Below are 24861 nucleotides of genomic sequence, written 5' to 3'. Positions count from 1 at the left end.
AAACGATTTCATTACGTATATTATATAAAATCGTAAAATTAATATGTTAAAAAGTAAGAAAAAAATCTTGAGAAATTAAAATACAAGCAAATAGGTCACTAATTGAATCTAATTAATATTAGATCGGTATTTAAATGAGATTCTAATTCAAAATTTCTATCAAGTCTAGATTTCATTTAATAATTGAATAACAGGCAATTGCGGTCACATATATTTTGCTTATTATAGCTGTACGATAGCTGCGTCCTGATTTTGCAGCATTGTAACACGATTCGAGCAATTCTTCGTTTTGCCGCCGGTGAATCTATTTTATTAATGAAGCAGCGTACGAACAAATACAAATGAGACTATTCCCATGCGTGATGTTATCCGCAGGTGAATATATTTGAGGGTGACTGCGCGCTCGCTCTGTGCGCGGTGAGATTCGGTGGTCCGGAGAATCGTCCGTTGCAGAAACGGATAGAGTCAGAAGTTGGAAATTATGTACATAGTTGACGACCCCTTTACGGCTTTGGCGTTTGTCTATCTCTACACTTATACGGAACAGATGTTTGTGGCATGTTGATCGTGGTCCTGTGGCACGTCCATACAGAGTAACACCGTATTTCTTACGCAGGCATAATACATTCTGCTACGTTTATGTTTTCGCTTGAACAACTTGCCCAGGCATGCCCGTATTTTAGTTCCATAACCATCGAATGTAAGGTTTAGATTGCTCGCCACAAGCAAACAATGCACGCCGCATCCGTCTTTATCACTTTTACTTTTTAATTGTCATCACGAATTCGTCTCTGGTAGAATTGCATTTTGATTGATATAACGACTTTTATGCAAATTCGATAAAATTGTGCGCAATAACAATATCACATTTGGAAATTTAAAATTCTTTCAAAAATAAAGTAAAATTGCGCGTGTATCTTTTTGAATTTTATGCTATTGTAATTTTAAATTATTTTATATACAGGAAGTTGAAGCAAATTGATATTAAATATCTTTATACGTGATCAAAAATGGGATTTACTGTTACAATAAAAAATATAACGCTATTATTATATTTTCAACGTTTAGTCACTTCGATTTTCCTCGAATAATATAAAATTAAATTAACGAAGAGAATTTAGTAAATATATATATTTCAGAAATAAACAGAATTGTGTACGTAAATGGCTTGAATAAACACGTTCTTGTGTAACGAATTGTTTTTGTGGCGGCTTATTTCGAGAAATCTGGAGTATTATATTAAGAGTAAAAATAGCTTGCGTCTAAGTAAAAACTCACTTAACAGTTGACAGTGAAGTGTTAAGATTGGACCACCAACAAAGCTGACGACATGGTCTTCGTTTATTCTTTTCACCTTAGCTTTCTGCGTACATAGCGTGAAAAGGCCGCACCCCACTTTTCTCGAGAGTCGCTCGCTTCATAATAAAGCCTCTGCGGGAGATGATTTAATTTTGTAGATATCAGCCACGTGTCGACCGGGTAAGAATTAGCATTTATTAAAATTTTATCAACCTACAGATTTAATAATTTTGCGTACCTTTCCTATTTCGTTGATTTAAAAGGCGTGAAATACATGAAAGAAAGCTTGGCCTTTATAATGCATAGTGTCGTTGACAGAATCCGATAAAAATTTTATAGAATCGTTAATTCTGAGAGATAAGTCTGAAACCGCCTGGCATCTTTTATGGGGTGCTTATTGATTTCTATTCAGCTCGATGTCATTTGTCCATGCTATAAAAAAAAGCAAAAGCGTATAAATTGTTAGAAAAGTGTGTATAAATCTAATTATTGAATACAATATAATGTAGTTTCCATCCTAAAATAGACACAGATAATTTGTTTTCGATAAATATGGATAGTCTAAAAAAAGTTAGAATAAAATTAGTATAAAAATATAATTTAATACGTTTAATACGTTACGCAAACGCACTTTTTTTATCGCAAGTTGCTTTCAAATTTCTCTCTGAATCCTTTGAGACGCTTCCATCATGTTTTCGTGATATATGACTGACAGCGTGAATGTGCGAGAACCGCGAAATTATTATCTGGCATATTTCGGCAAGGAATGCCGCTCACAAAATTTCCAAACGCTCGCGTGTTTCTCACCCCTAGCCCACTAAATTTTTCACGCTTATACACATTATGCTCGGGTCCAACATTCTTCGCGGTCGAATGCACTCTGACATCGCGCTTCCATGAAGGATGATCGTAGGCTTTATGATGGTAGAGGATGTTTCGATAACACGTCCTTCTTTTATTTTCTCATGTGTATAATGAATTTTATTGCATCTGAAACAAAGATATAGAATTAGAAGAAGTTTTAGAATAAATATACGAGAGAGAAAGTTCAGAATCTATATAATTTTACAAGAAAAACAAGCAAAACAACAAATATAAATAATAAAACAAATATAAATAATAAAAAATAAAATATACAAAATTTTTAATTTTAAATATTACTTGATTTGTAAATGTGTGAATAAATGCAATAATAATTGTCGGCAAAAAAACTGCTTAAATATTAAAATATTAAATGCTGGTTCCAAAATTACTTGCATAGTGTTGTTTTTTAAATATACACATACTGTTATCTTAAAATTACTGTTGCTTCTCGCATTTGCGCTTGTTCGGAGTGAACAAGTAATGTTATTGTAGATATTTTTGTTTTTTATGTGACAAAAATAAATCGTAGTGCAAATGAGTATTGAGAGCGCCGAGTACAGTGACGCGTGATCGTTTTATTACACGAATTAACACGGCATTTGTTATTAATCGCGTTTTCTCGCGATCATGTCGACGTGTGGACGGACACCGACGGTTTGCGTTAAAATAGTGCGTTTTGCGTTATTTATTTCCCACAAATTGTATGAATTGCATAACAGCGCATCGAGTATATCAAATGTATTATTGCTACAGTCGTTGCAAATGCATTATACGTACTTGCTAATAATTTATCTTGCGGCTTACGATATTTGGATTGCGACCTCGTTCGTTACGACGCGTGCAGACGCGTGTTACGGTGTGAAATGCTATGCGCGTCACTATACAATACTGCCACCTTACAATTAGTTTATTTTGCGCGTTAAGGATGATTCATAGTAAAACGTATTATTGCTTTATGTTGCTTCTATATTTTACGCACATGTAAATTACGCATATTTGTTTATTTGGAATACATTGTAAACATAATACAATGCTCGAAGTGTTATTCCAAAAATAGCGGACGCAAGTTCTTTCGTGGAATTTTGCCCAGCTTGATATTGGAATGCCACCTGTGGTGGGGCGTAGGACGGATCGCGCAAACCTCTAGATCTATGCGCAGATCGATGGGAGAGGGGAGCAGGAAGGAAACAGCCGCGGCGTAGTCTCTTTCTGCTCCTTTATTTCACTTCGCGAGAGTATTAGAAGTGCCGATACAAGAGTTCAAAGACCGTGGGTATGTATATTTATTCATTTGTAGTATCTGTCTCGTGAGTATAAGTAATATATCACATTAGTATCTTGCCGCCGTAGTATCTTAGTATCGTGAGCGAGTGCAACACGATTCTCACGAATTTTCTGTCGCACCATCGCCGAAAACGTATCGCGAGCCTACAATATTAGGAGGGTCGAAATATAGATAATTGTAAATTAAGGATCGGGTAGACATACATATTTATACTTTAGATGTAATACAGTATTTGGATTCGTTTTGCGCAGTTATGGCAAATTATCATGGCCGCGAGAGTCTGTTTGTAGATTTGTAGCTCCCGTGACGTCAGAGTTTTATCAGTTATTTACGTGGCGCGAAGAGAAGACGCATACTATCTTCTGCGATTCTTTTGATTTTTCTGAAAAGCGTATCGCGATTCTAAAATATTAAAAGCGTCGAAATATATATAAGTAAGCAGTAACTGGGGATGCTAAAAAATATTATGGCGACGAATTTTTATTCGTAGATTTTAGATCTTTGTTGATTTGGTCATGTGACGCTAGAGAGCCTTAGTTGTTTACTTGCTGCGAACGAGAAAGAGCGGGAAAAGTACGCAAACGGCATAGTAATATGTAGTACGCGTAATATGTAAATACTTTGCGCGAGTTTTTATCCGTCAAAAATATCGTCGCGAGGAAAATAAAGTAACTGCTGCAACGAATGTCTAGATATCATGCATATTTATCCATCGGAGATGCATAGTAAGTGATATAACATTCGGAGTTTTGCATAGTCATCATAACCTCTTGTGTTCCGTGAACGACAAAATGGTAAATCTCTTGATTCTCACAAATTTTTGATCTAAATCATATTGTGAATATCGGGAATGTTCGAAAGAAATAACAAATATCGGATAATCCTTATTGTTTATACTTATTTCGCGGAATACGTTCACAACGTTTTCTAGTTAGCTCACAGCTAAATAAAACGAGCGATTCGAAACGTTTGATATCTGATTGCCCTTGGCATTAGATTTACGATTCTTTACAGATGAATTACCAATATCAGAATATCTGAATATCAGAATTATCAATATTTATGGCAATATTATTCGTCAAATATCTGATACCTGAGTTGTTATTTATGTTATTATTTTTGAATTTAATTTTGATAAATATGCATGTTTGCTGTTAATTTTCTTCGCGAGTAAAATCGAATCAAAATGGCGTATGTCAATAATTATTCGCGAGTATCGAATTTTTGTTGTGCGAATATTGATATTCGGGAGTGCCGAATTATTATCGCGCGGCGTTTATTGGTATATTTTTACAGTTTTCGCGAGTGTGTTGAGTGCCACGGAGAGGATGCTCATCGTTGACGGAGACTGCTATGCATGGTGAATAAATTTATTTGTTATATTTGCCTTCTTTATAACTTTTTATAATTATACTTTTAATTATTTTTCACGAGATATAATTATTTTTGGAATTTATTTTTTATCAAATTTAAAAAAAAATTGAAAAAAATTAATTTTTTCTCCACTTTATGATTATGTTACTATTTTTTGTTTTTATATCTTGTACAAATTTATTTGGAGTTATTGTTTATTCGTCTAATTATTTGCATTTAAAAATGATTTAATATATTTTCTCTATATTTAAAATTCTGCAATTTTATCTATTTCTTTCACAATATTATTTTTTTATTTATAATTAATGCAATATTATAAGATAACTAAGTTATTTATAAGCCTTCTGTATATTTTCAGATCTTCAATTACATCCCTAACTACTTTTCTAGTTGCATTTTCAACTACATTTCCAGTTATACTTGCTTCATCATGGTGAGTGTTATTTTATTACTATTTTTTTACCAGTATAATGATGATTTCTTATTGTTACATTTAAAAATAATTTAATATTTTTTTCCATATAAAAAATTCTGTAATTTTATGTATTTTTTCAGTATTATTTTTTTTAGATATATTTAAAGTAATATTATGAAAAATCAAGTTATTTATGAACTTTTCATATACTTTCAGATCTTTAAGAATCTCACCTACATCTCCAGCTACACACATCTCCAGCTACATCTTCAACTACGTTTGCAGCTACATTTTCTTCGTCATGGTGAGTGTTATTTTCTTGCACTATTATTTTACCGGTATAATGATGATCTTTTATTGTTATATGGTCTTACTTGTTTTTTAATTTATTGATATTAACTTGAGAATAATTACGTTACGAATAAATTAACGCAGATTGTTAATTATTAATAACAACATTAAAACCATGCATTCTCAGAATGCAAAGCGATGTTAAAGTCGTTTTGTGGAGTTTTGTTTTTTATGTGTTTATTTTCTTTATTATTTATGAATTAATTTTTTAATGACTGCTTATTGATACATACGCGTCTTCCATTGACCAGCCGGTGCTCTTTTAATATTTTGATTTACTGGTACTGTTAAAAAGTATCTTTTTTTACGTAAATACCGCAGTTAAAAGGTCAACTATATCACAATTTTGATAAAACGCATTCGAGAAAGGCGCGCAATGCTGCACTATTACACACGGTGTTAAAAAGATCGCTGTTATCGTTTTACGGAATTTACGTTGCGGCGCAGCGTGCTGTGCGTCTATAACGAGAGCTTCGAGTTTCTCTCAGGGGCGAGGGGAGCAGACGGTAGAGAGGTGGGAAACGTTGCATGCCTAATCAGACAACGACGGCAGACAGTGCTTTATGCGTTTGCTCCATCTGCAGATTTCCGTTTAATAACGTCATCTGTATGCAGGAGTACATTATCTTTAGCCGTCTCTTACCCGCTTTCCATTCTCTCTCCTTGCCGTTCCCCCCCCCCCTCCACCGCCCCCCGAAGGATTTCCGCGCATTTGCGCGGCTTCTTTCTCGTGATATAGCGATGGTTGTTTAACGTGTTCGTTAAGCGACCTACGTGCACTACTTTTGACAATTGATTTTTGAGTCTCATTGTGGTTCTCAAAATTGCGACAATGTGATCTACAAGAAAGTAGAAATGTAAGGGATACTTACAGAAATAAAATTCACATTTTCGAGAATTTGTTTAATTATCAAGTTATGAATATAATCTATTTTCTGTGTGTACATATAAATGTGCATATAGTATTACGGATATATACTCTGTATATATTTCTGTAACGTGTAGCGAAAATTAACATTTAATATTTCTAATTTAATTTTGCATTTAAAAAAAATCCCTGCAATTTATTCATGTTTTGTCCGAAGGGCTTTTTAACTTTATTATAAATTTTGGGAAGTATAGACAGCAAATTTCGTTTATGTACCGCTCATATTTTAAATTTTAATACTTAACTTAATGATGAAGTAATTAATTTATCCATGGAAAAAACATTTAAAAATCTATTTTTAAAAAATTGACGTTACAAGATTTGATAGAGAAAGAGAACATATAGTGATTTACTATGCTTCTTTTTACGTTGCATTTTGTAATCTCTCGATGAACTTAATGAAATAATCTAATGAATTAGTACCGCGGTGTTTTCGTAGAAAAACCGTAGAACGAACACGTTCGTTTTTCTTCGTGTTTCACTCGAAATAAAATGTAGGAAAATTCTTTCTGAGAAAATTCCCGGTCTGATATTGACTACGTTGACGAGCTAGTCATGGTACTATATCTACATAGACGAGCTAAATCTTGGTCTTAACCCTTGCCTGCCCTTGTCAAAATATGTATGTCGGAGTAAGTTCCGTGCCTACGATAATCCGACGGTTATCCGGTGCTAGCAATTTACGGGAATTGGTCGCTGCGACGACACTTGTGTTTGTCTGTATAAAGGATACAATGAATAAGAGAAACATAGTTAATTATTACATTAAAATATTACATTAAAATATTAATTAACATGCATTCGTGCAGTAATTAATTAAAGTATATTTAAATAATTAATGTATTTATCAGAGAAAGTAAAAAAGTAAAAAATATTTTTAATTGATTGTAAAATGAAAAAAGTTTTTTTTTTTAGCTTTTTTGTACATTTTATATTGTTTATTACTTTTATTGTTTATTATTGATATGCCGCATATTGCACATATTGATATAGATTGACGAAATTAAATTTGCATTTTGTGACATATATTGTATTTATAATTCTAAAAAAAAAAAAATGTTTTTGACGCCTCGCATTTATCGCTACGTTTTAAACATTTGCAATGCAATTATTTTATTATGTCTCGTTTATTCTAACGTGCAGTTTTTTTATTTTTGTGAAATAAGCTATGATTACGGTAATTCGCGAGCACGTGCGAAATGACATCTATTATACTCGTGTTTTATGTCAGGTGTATCTCGTTAAAATAAGTCAACGCTGTCTTAGTATGTTCTTAGCGCACAATGATCGGTGCATCGCAGTTTTACGTTAGATTTTACGTCTCGCGATTTCGTTGATGAACGTACTTGCACTGGCAGAGACGCGTATAGACCTATCTATAGGGTGTATCAAAGCTAATATTAATAATATTAGAAGATAAAAGGAACCATGTTTGTCTGATTCCAAGTTAAATCCAAGTTAATAATTTTTCGAGTAGAAACAATTGAAAATCGAGACAATTTGGTATTAAATTCCCAAAAAACACAAGATCTATTTTTGTATTTTGTTTCAAGTAGAATTTACTTCAACAGACTATTAATTATTAGTGAAAGGGATTTTTAAAAATCAGTGTTAAAAATTAATGAAAAATCGAGCTTAAGCAGTGAAAAAATCCGCAAAAGAAAGGAAGTGGTCTCGAGAGCACAGTATATATACGATTACGATTTCCATGGCTAACGTGCCACTAAACTTAACGGCAGTCATTCCTTGACGTTTAAACGAAATCTGCCGACTTTAGAGCACCGAGTGAAATTTACACGTCGTTAACTTTTCGTATATCCCTCTTCACGCGATCGCCTCGGGTGTTAACGGACGTGCGATCGTCGTCATCCTCCCGGCAATTCGAGCTATCATTGTCGCATAAGATCTCGCGCATAACGGCGTACGCATAGTTATCTCGCTGAAACTCGCGATATTTTTATTTTATTTCTCTTCTATTAAAATGTTTTTTTTTTTTGTTTTTTTTTTTTTTTTTTTTTGAAAGTCGCGAACGTTAAACTTATCTGTTTTCATGCTCCAGTAAATAAATTGTAATCTGTACGTCGCGATATACAACAATCAACTTATGACAAATAATAAATGTATTTATATAATACGCATATATTTTTGGATGGGAAGCTTTTAATAGCGCGTCGAGAATCTCGGGAAATTGAATTCTTTTGGAAGAATGGGTTTTCTGCAATATTTGTCGAAAATAAAGGAGTTCGTTATCGAGAGGTTGCTCGCGATATTTTGTCGAATGAATAATGACGATTTGACAAATGCAACGCGCGCTTTAATCCATGACGGGTTCGGTAGCGTCGGATATTCGTATTCCACACGCGACTTAATCGATAAATTATCGAGGGATTCATGGAACCCGAGGGCGGTTTTGCAACTGGCGTAATTCACCGATTGCTACGCCGGTGCCGTCACTAGAATGCATAAAAAACTGCGCGACGGGCACTCGGCACGATTGTACGGCACACCTGCGATTTGTTTCCTGTTTAATGCACGCGTGTTGCCTCCATAACATAGCGGGAATTTTATCTTTCGGCCGGTTCGATCGATGATTCGGTGGGGACAATTCGTCGCGAATAACTATCATTGATCGCGTTTAGGAAATACAGTGTATTATTGATATTAATTTGATTTATCGCTATATAAAGATACATAATTGACAATATTGTTTGCTGCAATGTATTTTACATGTCACAGCCGTTGTCGCATTATACAAAATAAATTGATGTAGATAATAAATTTTAATCAATTAATTATGAAAGTACACGATTTTGATTATTTATTTGAAAAATTGTATTAATAAATTATATTAATTAATGCAATTATATTGAAATAAGATTAATTATATATATAGACAAAGCAGGCAGTTGCCCTATTTATTATAAGTCCTGTCAAATTTGGCACACTAAATAGAGCTTCGGCCGCGTTATGTGCTCATATCCGCGTCCTTTGATACGCGTTATTTACACCGTGGCTATGCGCAAATATCGGCAATGCTATTCCTATTTGCCGTTTGTCAATCTGTACGAACGATGGACCATTACGTGCATCGGTTACGGCCGACGTATTAATTGCTCAGGAATGAAATTACAATGCGATAGCTTGTGAGCAGTATACACACATTTCTCATTAATCAGATTGTAAGAATGTTCGACGAGATAGTCAATATTTTATTGTCAATTATCGATATTTGCATGAATTGTCACATCGTGCAAGTTTGTCGTCTAGAAAAATCACTCTCATTTGAACATTTCACGATTGACTGAAAAATATCCTGATTAAAATGAAAGTAATTAATAGTTTTGCAATTTTTAATGTAGAATCTATATTTCATTCACAGGCGAGATCGACGCTTGTCATATGTATAACAATTAATTACACAGAGTGTTCTAAACCAAAAATACCAAAAAATAGTTTAAAGAATAAATATTTTTTATTTGAGCTGAGATTATCCTGTATAATTAATTGTTGCGCATACGACAAGCGCGACGATTAATTCTACATGAAATATAGATTTTATGCGCGGAAGGCTTATTTCTTTTTTTACCCAGCGATGTCCGGCACGAAAGTCTAATAAATTAAAGGCTCCTTGATCGTTCTCCTCGCCGTCGCGACTTAGAAAGGGTCACATTCTTCCGATAGGCTATATCGCCTATCAGTCGGCGAAGAGGACTAATTTGAAAATAGAAATGACACCCACAACTGCGTTCCAGTCAGCCGAAGAATCCCTTTATTACATAGCGCGCCGTAGAGTATTGAGGAATGCCAGTCTTTTTAATGACGATGCTCTGGATGTCGATGGCGAAGGCCGCCGTTCACTAAGACAACCGCGCCGAAGTAGTTCATAGGGAATTATCGACAGAGCTCCAACGTGTTGTACGTTTAATGATGAAATAATATGCCGAGAAGAGCCGATTTATCGCTTCGTATTTGCACTAATTTTCAAGTGGCCGTAATCGGCTGTTATCTATCTGCCATGCATTATCAGTCAATCGAATTATCGTTTGGAATTCGCATAAACGGCTCATATACAGAGCAATTCTAACCAACCATTTGCATTAAGCCTATTTTATCGCATATCTTCCTCCCGCGGAACAATCATGTTTTTTTCTTCTCAGTCGCAAGTCAATTGTCTATAATTTGACAACTGACTCTCATTTCTTTTCTCTAGACAACGATCTTGGCTTATTTTTATTCGGTAATTTATCTTGTTTATCTCATCAGTTAACATCATCAGTTGAATTTTTTTTAATTAACTAAATTGCAGCGAGAAACATTAATTAAACGATGCTTTATTTGATTAACAACGTTGTCGTATAATGTTATCACGGAAATACCAGGAGTGCGGCCGTTCAGATAAGATCGTGACCAGTTTACAGATGAGTTTACTCAGTTGCCGCGTGTGTAATGTATCACACTCGCTTACTTTCGACACTTTATCATTGTAGAAAAAGTGGAAGATTTAAGATATTTTACAGGCTTAAGGCACGCTGTGTATTTGGAAACCTTCAGAAAATAAATCAAACGTTTCTCATGTTTTATAAATTTATTTATATCGTTTTTTAATGTCATATCAGTGACGAATGATGTCAAAAAGTAAAAAATTATAAGTTACGGCAGTAATAAATTTTTTAAAAGTTAAACGATAAAGAATAATAATAATTACTCTTATTTAAAAAATTTAGATAAATTTACATAATTAATCATATTTAACGAGTGCAAGTTCGCATAAAATATTCGTTGAAATTTTTTATCCTTTGTATGAATCTTTTTAAACTGAATATATTTTTACCGAATATATATTTTTACTGAAATTGTATTCAGCGTTTAAACTGACTGAATTTTGTAGTGCCGTTTTTAGCTACATCATCGCCCCGAATATTCACGAAAATTCACTTGCATATGAAGAAAGTAGTACAGAGAAGATTGAGAAACTTGTAATCCAATTTTTATCATTGTACGTGTAATGAAATGGTTCCCGCTTCTTTCGCGGAAACGACAACGAATCTTCCACTTTTTCGTACAATTTCAAAAACGGCGAGAAAAAGAATTCTACTCTTCATTATATCAATGTATTTTAAATGGAAACATAACGTTAAATGCTGCAGATTAATAGAAACTTCTCGTTTCTTATTTCTTACGAACACTGTAGTATTAAGAAGCATCTTCCATCTTTAAAGAGACATGTCCTTTCGACATATTAGACCTTTATAAGGATTCGCTTTCCTTTCACGATTTTATAGCGAAGGGCTAAATACGAGAGGGCGAAAAGCGACGCTCTCTTGAGACACTCACTGCTATGAAATCGTTGTGCATTTTGTATCAAAGACTTACGAGAGTTTAAGCATAGACATGTAATTAATTTTTGAAATTATTAGTAAGAAACATAATCCTAAAAAGAAATTCTGAAAATTAAAAAAAATATATATGTGTGAGAAATATTAAATATTTTTTTTTTATTTGATAACTTCATACTTATTAACAATAATTTAGCGTGATCTTGTTGCCTAAATAAGATGAGAAGAAGATGAATATGCTAGCTTGAGCTGCAGAGAAATTGATTACATATTATACGAACAACAATTTGTCCAAATCGTCTGTAAATGCTTTTGCAACGATACAGACAAATGGCGAACAACAACTATATCTCTTTGTCGTAAACGCTTACCGATTGCTCGTCGATCGACCGCGCGCGTATTCGGAAGCTGCCGCATAACTCCATCATTGAATAAACAGAATAGTAATTACCGAGTGAAATGGAATTCAGTCCACGGTGTTTATCTTTCGTTGTAACAATGCCGCGCGTCTTGCAACACGAGCGACGGTACTTACCTTGGCGTGATGCCGTTCGCGAGTACGGCGGGTATTAACGACACTTCCAAGACGATTCGAAGAATCTGTGCGGCATAATCGTTTCCCGAGTACAACGAAGCATTAACGATACTTATGGAACAATTCAAAGACAGTTTCTCGCACGTTCTCCCACCGAGCGCGTAATTGCGCGGAGTTATGTCGAGCAAGCCGAATAGTTAGTCTTATTGACGCGAACTATATTAAACGGGGTGCTCATTTTTAAACCTAACAGGATTTTTTCTCGCATAATATTTATATATATTCTTGATATAAAAAATGTGAAAAAAATTTAATTCAGAAACTTTGGTCAAACTTCTTTTATCTCGTAATTTATAAAGCTATAAAACGTTTTGCGAATCGCAACGATATATAATTATAATAACGAGATTATTTTGGATTTGTTCGTTTTTTTTATTTATGGCTGTTATATATATATATTTTTTATTACACAGATAACATATACAATCATGTGACAAGTGAATAGAATGCACGCAATTCGAAAATCAAACATTTATACGATTACAGAATAAAGACATAGTTGTAGAATGGGGTATTGCAACATATCGAACTCGATAAAGGAATTATCACGGAAAGCTCTTAAATCAATTTATTGTATCGCAAATATTAAAAGCGTATTTGCGACGCAGCCATGAGGCAGTATTAGCTATATATGTATATATAGATACAAGTGGTACACGCGGAATCGATATCGGCAGCTAATGGGAGTGTAATCAGTTTTGTGGTCATACATACAGCGTTATTCATGACGTCAAATTATTGCGCGACTGTCAGTGAGACGTTTATTGTGATGTATACAATATACATATATATAGAGTTGCGTTCAATTTTCCTATCAAATGTTATTTCGTCTACGTATTGTACAAATTGATAAATAATATGCATGAAACAGATACGAGAGAGATTCGTCAAACGTCTTCGTACTTGAAAGCAAACGATTTTATTACGGAGCTTATGTTGGATATGCAGCAATAATTTTGCCGCGATTACAGTGCTTTCATCATGAAACTTACCAACAGCTTAATTAGACGCGAATGGGCCAATTTAAGGTAACTGATAAGGTCACGGAAATGTGACCCCGTTCATCTAATCGTTCGGTTTTAATCAAACGTGCCGCGCTCAGCCCTGGCGCGCCCTAGTGCAAAAATTGGCTCGTTAATTTTAATTATTTCGTTCTGGGCCGGGACGTTTACGCAAATTTCCTGCGCTTGTAATTAGTCGATAGAAAAGTTCATTTGCACGGGGTATTATATCAAATTCACTACGTGCAGCGGTTTTCCAGCCGTTCCCTCTCGCCGCAAGCAAGTAGGACATTGAAAAATGTACGATAAACCGGCAAAGAAAACTTTTATTCTACGGCAACTCGCGGTCATAGGACAGCGCAATAGTTCCAATGTTCTGTATTATTTGATGCAGAATATTCTTACATTATATTTAGAGACAAAATGTCTCGGATTTCTTCCATGAGAGATATTTTAAGGATGAACTTTTTAATAAATTTAAAAAAATGAATATCTTCTTACGTGAAATTACATCATTTTTTCGAAGACTGATTGCGAAATGGGTCTCATAATTTTTGTAATATAATGCACGACATTTGATATAAAAGTAAATCGATACGTCACTCTTCGAGCAAATAATTTTTAAGTACACTGTCTCTACATCGTGACGGAAGATCCATACTTATCTGACGTATTTATCGAGGTAGATAGCTTAAACGAAGATTATAAGGATCGCGGTCCATTAATGTCTTCCCGAAGGTCTATTCAAGCTGCATCGTGTACTAGGTGCATTACTTGATTAAATTGACTTAGTCCTGCACCATGAAGCTCCATTGCGAAAGTCTTCGCTACATTCTCCGAGCAAGTTCCCTAAACCAGATCTTCTTGTTCAGATTACGTTTCTTACACAATGGATACAATTACTCGGGCTACGCAATTCTTCGTGTTTAATATTTTAATGTGAAACAAATCTTGAAATTGCTCCTTTGATAATTAAAATTTTAATTAACTTATTTTAATCAGAGATTATATGTTATTCTATCGCTTACTGTTATTAAAACAAAATGTTACATGTGCATGAAAGAGATAACCGACAAAAATCTATATTTATATTCTTACGTTTTCATATTACTACTGAAGATAAATCGCGATAATGTTTTAATGTATCTAATCTTTCGACGGTGAGGTCACGTATATATAATTGATAGACCGCTGATTACCGCGACTGTGAAATGATTTATTTGCACAGTTAATCAATTAGTTCTCCGACATATGGTTCGTTATAACCCTGCTGCGCGATCCATAATCATCGACACAAATACTTCTTGATGTCACGGTTGATTAAGCAAATAGAATTATTAATGCTCAGCCTATTATATCGATGTGGTACAACCAAACAATTAACAGCTACGTCCGGTATAATTGCGCGGAGTGATAATTACTACATCTCATCAGTAATTCCAGGATCACATTTTGCTAAAAATAACGTCTCAAAAGGCTAATCTATACGTGTGAAATACCGGGTATAATGTTGCTTTATTGTCTCAGAATTTATTTTTTCGACGTTTGTATTAAATTAGCAATTAAACGATGTTATCATGAAAAACAATGACAATGAATGCAATACAATCGATTTTGTCTTGGGATTTAAAGATCCGCGGCGTTTACGTTCCGGCAGGTTTGGTCGTATTTACGAACTATTTCAGGGTAACCGAGTCGATCGGTTTCGAGTCCGATAGTACTTTTAAAGCGGGGCCGGCCACTAAATTACTTTTACCGGATCGATCTCTCCGCCCCGGCATTAGCTTTGCCAATTTGCTTCACAGTCCCAGGCTAAAATATAAGGTTTACCGTTAAAAGGCATCAAAGCGACCCAGAATAGTCGACGGATGATGTGATAGCGCGCAACGTCGCCGACGTCGTCCTATCGAAATCGCATGCAAACGTGATAAAAAATACTTTTGCGTGTGAAACGCGGCGCCTCTGTTCGCTGAGAAAATGAGGGAAAACGCGCGTAGAGTAACCAATTGAAATGACTGGCTTCGTATGTTCGCGCATGCATAGTTCGCATATAAAACAGCCGCGAAGTAATCGTCATTCAGCACTAGCGCAGCCAGATGCAATATAATCTCACTCGGCTGTATCCTATCCGCGTTGTAGTTTCCGAGATTTAGCGCGTTCTGTGGCGCATTGAAAAATTGATTTGTACTTTCGTTTACACGAGGCGCAGTACATTGAGTGGGGGATTCTCGGTCGAAAATTGAACTTTGAGACCTTGATGGATTTACACGCTTTAATCCCTTGGTCCATTTTTTTGGGATGATACGCGCAGGCGCTTTGTGCCGATGAATCTATGAACATGATCGCCCCAAAATGGATCATCCGATTATATTTGATAATTCTTCTCTCTGACGATCAGTGCCAAAAATTGCAGCTATTCGTTTTGGGGGGGAGGGGGGGGGGGCAATAACTAAACGCATATAAAAATTATGTGCATTTGATTTTTCATAAACAAAATTTTTGTATCACGGATTCCAGCAATATTTTATAAGCTTGCGAGAATTATTTTTGCAGCGCCGCGTGTCCTATTTTTCGAAGGAGCTTATCCGCATTTTTATGACGTTCGGAGCGATGCGGCCTAAAGAAAAGCGCGTGTTACGGAATAGCGATTTCGCTTGTCGCGCGTTTTGCGCCCGCTAAATCCACCGTTTCTGTCTCGCTTATAGAGCGTAAAAGGAGATGCTTTCGGGCGCGACTTTGGGGTGTCGCAACAGCGTTAGATAAATCAAGAGCAGAGGTTGCCAGGAAACACGTAGAACGCGTGCAGGTTTCATTGTCCTACTTGTCACGTTTATAAGTACACATATGCTCTGTGTGCGCGCGCGTCTAGGCGCGAGAGTGGCGCGAGGGATCCCGTGTGTGCACGGGTGGAGATGCCTTCTCTTCGTGTATGTATGCGGGCTGCCGGCTCGTCTAGCCAGATCCCCAACTAATTTATACCCTACTGCATTAATATGCGCATTATTCTATGAGGAAGAGACGGGCACAGACGCCCATGCACGGGCGGCAATACGCGCGGCTTGATATTACGTACACACGTGCACACGCGTATGCATATATTCCACTCGGTCCACCGAATAATTACTCGCTTTATATACGCTTTATGCACCTTAGAGCATTGACTGACTATTTTAATGAAGGAAACTTTGGTCGGACCAAATAGAGAGAGAGAGAGAGAGAGAGATGGAGAGAGAGGGGGAGAGAGAGAGAGAGAGAGAGAGGCAAAACGGTGGCAAGCTCAGCGAACATCATGTTCGGCGAACATTGTGTAGTGAACATGTTGTACACTCTCGAGACGTCGATAGTAACGAACGAACCAACGCGTGGCTACGCCCCATTATTATGCGTAGTCACGCAAATCAGCCGGGAATACCTCATCGGCTTCTATCGCCGTTTATATCCACGATTTAAACCTTCCACGTATATTCGCGTGTATTTCTATCGATCGCGGCCGCGAGGACGCTTTCGGGCTCTGTATCGGTTTTCAAGTGGGTCACCGGCGTGCGACTTGTTACGCGCGTTTATCGCGCCGATTGTTATTAAAGTGCGCGAGATTAGTGGTCGATCGGACGCGCGCGGACCGTAAAAGGAGACGGGACAGAGAATATAATAGCGCTCGTTTGCGATTGCCGCGATAGAGATCGCGCGTCGCATAAATCGCCTCGATTTTACGATAACGTGTATTTTATCGTTGGTACTTAATTCTATCGACATTTCTGCGAAGGGTTTGTTTCATGGTAATAAGATCGGGAAAAATAGGGAATTCCGTAGAGGAACTCTGTTAGGTAAATGCAATACAGGGAAAACTTGTGAAATAAATTTACTTGCGAAAAGAGTTCCCGTGCCAAAGGAATTTATTGCATTCACATCGGTTTTGTTATCACGTACTTAACACGGAGAAGACCTTTATTTTTTACTTTTTCCGTAACATTAAAATTTTATTTTCCGTAAAAATTGGATCTGTCTCCCTTTTGCGCAACTCGATTCAAATTTGCGGATGCAGCTCCCGTCCCGACGCGTATCGCTTTCAACGGAATGCATTTGCGCAATGTTCGCATGCACACGTAGAACGCAGGCGGGGGGCGTCTCTCGCTCGGTATCGGCGGCGACGGGTCCGTTGTCTTTTCTGAATTTACCCGTTCAATTGAATTTCATGCTTTGGTACCCTACGATCGGCCATTGTGCCAGACTCGTGACCCAAATTATTCCCTCTCTCTCGAAATACGGCCGCGAATAGTTTCCACTGCAGCCGGGGACTAAATATCCGTATCTACCTCCGGCCGTGTCAAATCGGGAGAAGAGCGCCCTTTCGAAACTCGACCTACTTTAGTCGAAGATCTCCCGCGATTCACCTACAGTCGGAATGATTTATCGCCACTTTTACCAACTACATTGGTCATTCCATCTCTCGGCGGCTCCCCTCGCTTTTCGTCGTACGCGTTTATGTGTCCTCTTATGCACTTTGCTCCATTCTATTAACATTCGGAATGCTCGATGCCCCCCCCCCCCCCCTCTTTCTCTCTTTTCGTCTATTGTACCATTCTTATACATGCTCGAAAAGAAAAATTTAGAAGGTTATTTTTCGTTTGTAATATAAAATAAAATTTTTCTACAATTAATTTTGGGAAGAATCACGTGAAACATTGAGAATAGAGCCGCATGCCGATGTGTTTTATTGCGATTCTGATTTATTGCAATACGTACTATTTGCTATATTACGATGCAAAGGAAATGTCGAGCATTCTCGGTGCTTTGTAATAACGCTCTGCGCGCGGTAAACACAGGAATTTTAGCAAAATTACATTTACGAAATGGAACGATCGAGATATCCGAATTCGTCGCTGCGAATAATGTGATATGCAGTCTTAAATTTTCGTTGCGGAATTTGCGGGAGCAGAAACGAGAAACGCGATAGGCCGGAGATCTCCTCGTCACCCATGAAGAATATAAATTTTAGAAGTATTACGTTCTGAAAGATGACGTCTCGAACAAATGGTGACATTTGCTATGTCCGCGGGCCACGACGAACGATTTTTCGTGCGACATTGTAATTTCGCGCGAATAACGATCCAATAAAAGGTACGTGAGCGCAAATCGTTATCGCGCTCGAGTTACGAAATAATGATGACGCGCGCTTAAATTTCTCGTGTATACAAAATCTTGCATGCATAATGTACTAAAGCGCACGATTAACGCGTGTAATCCTTTCATCGCGCAGTAAAAAAGCCTGTGCAAGCTGCGATATACTAACTCATTTATCAGAATGCGATATGTTGACGAAATTATTGAAAAAATAATAAGGGAGGAATAAGCGTGCTATTAAAAATTTGAACGTAAAAAAGTACTCTACGCGATTAAACAAGTAAGTTACCTCTTTGAGGTGAATGACGAACAATGAGGAATGATAGTTATCAACAGCCCGAGCGCAAGTCGGGCGTGTAATAAATATTTGCGCTCATATCTCTCGCGCTCGAGCAGCCGTGTGATTATTATATTCAACGAGCAGGGAGAGAGAGAGCACGCGCTTGTGATAACAAAATCGGCGAGAGGGATTTTCTGTAATGGAAAATTCAACGACGTTAAAATAGAAATCATTGCTCGCGAAGTATCTTCCGCCTCGACTCATCTCGCTGTAAAATTTATCTGTATGATATAATTAAGTGGCAGCGGTAATCGTGTTATGCACGGTATCAAGCCTGCGTGCGCGCACGTACACGCTCTGGCACGGCCAACATTGTAAAAATAAAATGCCCTCGGAAAGAGCGAGCGCATCGTTATATCCGTCGCATGCAACTGCATTTCCGCCTTTATACCTGTCTCGCAGTCCGCAACGGATAACATTGGACCCGGCAGCGTTTGCGCGAGAGCACCGCGCTCGAAAGGAATTAATTATACCGCTAGTTCAACGCACACGTCCTGACGGAGGCGTTGCAATATAGTACGCAATATACGCTTTAGTGTAGCAAAATTTGGAGGGGCGCAAAATTGTAATAGACCCCGATAATTTTTGAAGTGTGTAAAAACCGCGTGGTGGCGTGGCGTTTTTTTTTTTTGCTTAGCGCTTGGAGCACCCGAACCACTTCCAGCGTAGGGGCACTTCTGACGATCGCAACGCCCCCGATCACAATATAATATAACAAAGCTTTAGAGGCTTAGATGAATAATACAATTATATTTCTTAATTTATCTCAAGTAAACTTGAGTAAAATTTAAATTTAAAACTTATTACTCGCTACTTTTACTGAAGTAATATTGATTTTAAATTGGTTAAAGGATTATTAAAAAGACATTCACAAATGTCTCATGAAATTCTTATTTCAGGCTTCTTTCATTCTTATTTCTTTTGATCAGGCTTTTCTTAAATTGTGCTTCAAAAACAATTGATATTTATTAGATAAAATATTTTGGATGTCATTGTAGTATAAATGTATTTGTATATTTTACAGATAAACCTTCGCGCTTCAAATCGCCATATATAAAGTTTAATGTGCGCAGTAATTATTTTATAAATATTAATTATTTCAAACACTAATCTGCATTTATTTTTTTATTTTACAGATCAACTTTGTGCGCGTAATCGGTGCTACAAAATATATTCGTTCCGTCGTATAGTATAACAAAATGCGCGTCGGGAGTGCCGTTAATGCCGAGAGTTATAGCGAATCTATAGATGAACGCATTTTTGCTGTATGACAAATATTGGGACACGATTTTTTTTTACTTTAGGCTTGGCTCGGGGGAGGGAAAGGTCGGTTTCAATCATAAAATCTCGACTACGGCAGGGCAATCTTCGGTTCTACGTACAATGCGCTAGTTGTACAGATAGTCGGACTGTCGAAGGTAGTCGAGGACGGCTACCGGAGTTAGTCAAAGGCTACCGATTGCTTTTCAGATGCCTTGTATCTAGTCGGTTGATTGGATGACTAATCGCACCTCATCTTCTTCGAGCTTATCTTTGCCCTCTGTTTTGAGAGAATCGTGCCCCAATTGGTAAATGTGGTCGTCTGAAACGCGGACGGGATTCGCGCGTAACGTCACAACTTGGACAATTCGGTTCGATTCGCCTGTGATGTCGGGAGTGCCGTTTTAAGTACCGCGCGATTTTCGTATTCAGGTACGTATGTGAGCAATGCATGCGCTGCGAACGCGTGAGATTCGATGTGAGTGCTTCGAAGAACCACTGAGAGGAGGAGGAGGCTCAGGAGGAGCATCGGGCGCCGGCGGAGCAACTTTACGGTAAGCAATAATTCATTTATTTGTTATTCGCAAAATATTGCATATAAAATATTATATAATGTAGCGGATATAAAATATTTAAAATACTTTAAATATTTAGTAAAATATTTATAATAGTAAATTAATATTCACCATTTTTAGAAATTTTTTACATATTATTATTTCAACTAATTAAACTTTTTTCTTTATTCAAAAAATATATTTTTGAAAATTTTAATTCTTTGTTTAGACGTGTGCATAAATAAACGAATATAAAGTTTAATGTGCGCAGTAATTATTTTATAAATATTAATTATTTTAAACACTAATCTGCATTTATTTTTTTATTTTACAGATCAACTTTGTGCGCGTAATCGGTGCTACAAAATATATTCGTTCCGTCGTATAGTATAACAAAATGCGCGTCGGGAGTGCCGTTAATGCCGAGAGTTATAGCGAATCTATAGATGAACGCATTTTTGCTGTATGACAAATATTGGGACACGATTTTTTTTTACTTTAGGCTTGGCTCGGGGGAGGGAAAGGTCGGTTTCAATCATAAAATCTCGACTACGGCAGGGCAATCTTCGGTTCTACGTGCAGCGCGCTAGTTGTACAGATAGCCGGACTGTCGAAGGTAGTCGAGGACGGCTACCGGAGTTAGTCAAACGCTACCGATTGCTTTTCAGATGTCTTGTATCTAGTCGATTGATTGAATGACTAATCACCTCATCTTCTTCGAGCTTATCTTTGCCTTCTGTTTTGAGAGAATCGTGCCCCAAATGGTAAATGTGGTCGTCTGAAACGCGGACGGAATTCGCGCGTAACGTCACAGCTTGGACAATTCGGTTCGATTCGCCTGTGATGTCGGGAGTGCCGTTTTAAGTATCGCGCGATTTTCGTATTCAGGTACGCATGCGAGCAATGCATGCGCCGCGAACGCGTGTGATTCAATGTGAGTGCTTCGAAGGACCACTGAGAGGAGGAGGAGGCTCAGGAGGAGCATCGGGCGCCGGCGGAGCAACTTTACGGTAAATAATAATTCATTTATTTGTTGAAAATGTTGTAAATTAAAAGACTTAAAATATTTACATTAGTTAATATTGATTATTATCAGAATTTATTTACATATTTATTACTTTTTATTTTAATAATTAAACTTTTTCAATAATTCTTTTATTCCATATTTACTTACAAAAAGAATTAAAAGTTCAATGTACTCAATTATGATTTGATAAATATTCATTATGAACGCAACTATAATCTTGACTTATTTTCGTATTTTACAGATCATCAACTATGCAGATCAACAGAATGACAACTCCGTTGCTGCGCATCAATCGGTGAGTGAGTTTATAATTTGTCTTGATTGTTATTAAGATAATGGATCTATAAGCTACATACTATAAAATTTAACACATTGTAGATCGTATATGATATTGATTTTATAAAAATTTTAGTTCGCACATTGCAAAATATTTTAAATTTAGTTAGTTTCTAGAAGAACAAATTATTTATTATTTTGATAAATTTAAATTATATTTTTTGTCACACGCTATATATATTTTATATATATTTATCTGTTAACATGTTCCATGTCGCTCTGATTTTACATAACTTTCTATTTACGTCGTGAAATTTATGTATATGTTGTAAAAAATTATAATTATAGAAATTACTAAAAATAAAATGTAACACACACAAAATATGTTGTACATCATAAAAAGCTATAATAAATTTAAGAAATATAAAATATTTTATTTTAAACGGCCTGAATAGAAAATAGTGAGGCCACCAGTAAGCCACACGGCATGGAACATGTTTATAATACCATACAAGATTATTCGAAACACATAAATTAACATTTCAAAAACAGGACATGTTGATTTATGTTTCTGGTTTGCAATGAGTTAAAAAATATATGAATTAAAGAGTATGTAAGTGTAGACAAGAACATTATATGTGAGGACTAGTTTGTCTCTTTGCAATATTTGGGATATTTTTCATTAATTTGAGAATGAAAAATCTTTTTACTTTTTATTTTATCCTCGTATATGTGAATACAATAAAAATAGGATAAATTTCAATACGAAATAAAGAAAATCATACAATGCAATATTATAAGCATAATGATATACAAGAATGTTATAGATAAAATATAACAAATATATAATGTCATAGATCCATTATTTTAAAATGGATGGGCTAGGATTTAGATTCGTTGAATATTTAACTCTGGAATATTTAATAAATGTTCTTTATAAATAAGAATTAAGCAAGATATATTGAATTATTCAAAAAGTTTATAGTCTTTTTTATGACAAAATCAAAAACAATTGTTATATATTTATATGTTCATTTATTTAGTAATATGTATAAACAAGTTGTTAAAGATGGCCAAATGTTGTCGAAAACAACGTACATATATTATTGAATAAAGATGGATTTAAATATAAAACAATTGTTTTTTATTTAGTCATAAAAATTGCTACAAATTTTCCGAATAACTTAATATATTAAAATTTTTGAAATACATATGCGAATGTAAATATAAGTTAAAAATAAAAAGAATATGTTTTACACAAACGGGACAAAAATTGAAAATTTATGTTTTACATTTGAAATAATTTATTTAATAAAAGAGCGCATTTTTTGTTATCGATTTTTGTTTGGTTATTGATTTTGAAATATATTTGAAATATAGTCTTGCTATACGCTAATTTCTTTAGAATCTTTCCTAGCCTATCCATGCATCCGTGGTCCCATGGTTTAATTGATTCCATGGTCGAGCACGGAAATTCAAGATTCGTGGTCCCATCGATGATGGTCGAGCACGAATCTTGAAATAATGTTGATAACGATCGACCATCGAAATGGTCGACTATCAACACAAATTTCAGAACTCTGCGCTAAGCGTCTTATAAAAACTACCGCTCTTAAATTTTTTAATGTCGAGAGATACAATTTGCGCACTCGCCTACATTTGCTTTTGTTCGGGCAACTTATGTATCCGGAAGCGATCCTATCAGCGCGATACACTCGCTTACGTGTGATAAGGCAGCGCCCTATGCGACCACCTTGGAAAGGGAAACAGCAATAGAGAAATTATAGTCGAATATATGTATAGTCGAATATATAGTCGAAATATATACGTGTATACACTTTTGTATGTGTGTGACAAGCGCACATTGTTAAGCGATAAAGCACATACGCGTTTGAATAGCGATGCGGTTATCGAAAAATTTCAACGACAATCTATTTAGATAAATTGCTTCTTAACCATTTAATATCCCCTTCGATGAGCCATAACACACTCATTACAAAAAAAGTCGAATTCTTATGCATGTCGTGCTTTTAGTACTTTTATTAATAAGAATCAATATCTATATAATATTTATTATTTTCAACAACAAAATATAATCGTAAAAACATGTAAAAATTGATTGCTTGGTTTGCAGTGACCCGGCATAACGGTGAAAGCAGAAATTTTAGGAACCTTTTTTTTTTTTTTTTTTTCCCCTTTTTTTTTTTTTTTTTTTTTTTTTTACTTTGCGCTTGGGGCGCGTGAGCCACTTCCAGCATAGGGGCGTTTAAGACGGTCGCAACGCCTCCGCGTCCTGATATGAAATTCCGTATCATAAGAGTATACTTAGATAATCAGCCAAAAGATTGAAATGGAAGTAGGTGCCCGGGAAAAGGAACTAGTTTCGGCATTAATGCGCGGCACGTGTTCGTTCGTCGGTTTAATCATAAAATTGGAGCGAACATTACGTCCTTATAACTCTCCCGAAATAAAAGTTGCCGAGTGGAATTTCGTCGCAGAAGTTTCTCGTGAAAGCTAAACATAATAGAGATTACATACGAAAAGGGAGGGTTGCTTGTCGGATCGATGACGCGAAGCAGGGTCTCTCTTCGTGACAGTTATTTTTCTACGCTCCACCCCGCAATTACGAGTCATTATCGATCAAAGGAAATTTTGTCAGGTGTCGATTTTCCGAAAACACCCTCACAGGAATTTGTGGTGGCGCAGGCCAACCGTCTTTCCCTTCGATTTAATTAAGACGACATTGGCTTAGGCTCGTGCGTCCGCATGGCACAATGGGCGTTCCGAAATTGATGTCCGCGGGCGGTTAAGTACGCGAATATGCGGGAAATTGAA

At 36.1% G+C, this 24861-nt stretch overlaps 1 protein-coding gene and 1 long non-coding RNA gene across 4 annotated transcripts in view; one reads left to right on the top strand and one right to left on the bottom strand.

The window, feature by feature from the left end:
• Nucleotides 1–153: 153 nt before the first annotated feature.
• Nucleotides 154–3193, bottom strand: LOC105678207 (uncharacterized). 2 transcript variants are annotated; one of them, XR_010891113.1, is made up of 5 exons: nt 2941–3193; nt 1931–2289; nt 1538–1731; nt 1279–1431; nt 154–791 (listed from the first exon to the last, which is right to left on the bottom strand). It is a non-coding gene; the product is annotated as an uncharacterized lncRNA (long non-coding RNA). The 2 variants fall into 2 exon arrangements; XR_001101675.2 differs by having other exon boundaries at nt 154–1431.
• A 152-nt stretch (nt 3194–3345) lies between these two features.
• The window catches only part of LOC105678008 (neurotrimin-like), a 300284-nt gene continuing 278768 nt past the window's right edge, over nt 3346–24861 (top strand). The window contains exons 1-7 of one of the 2 annotated variants that reach the window (XM_067358675.1): nt 3346–3436; nt 4745–4808; nt 5181–5255; nt 5454–5541; nt 20046–20723; nt 21058–21733; nt 21992–22045. The gene's annotated coding sequence lies outside the window, so the exon portion shown is untranslated. The remainder of the gene's footprint in view (nt 3437–4744; nt 4809–5180; nt 5256–5453; nt 5542–20045; nt 20724–21057; nt 21734–21991; nt 22046–24861) is intronic. The other variant, XM_067358674.1, reaches the window with a different exon arrangement.

Source organism: Linepithema humile, chromosome 7 (assembly GCF_040581485.1).
Source record: "Linepithema humile isolate Giens D197 chromosome 7, Lhum_UNIL_v1.0, whole genome shotgun sequence".
Classification (NCBI taxonomy): Eukaryota; Metazoa; Arthropoda; class Insecta; order Hymenoptera; family Formicidae; genus Linepithema; species Linepithema humile.
This window is presented reverse-complemented; position numbering and strand designations above follow the sequence as displayed.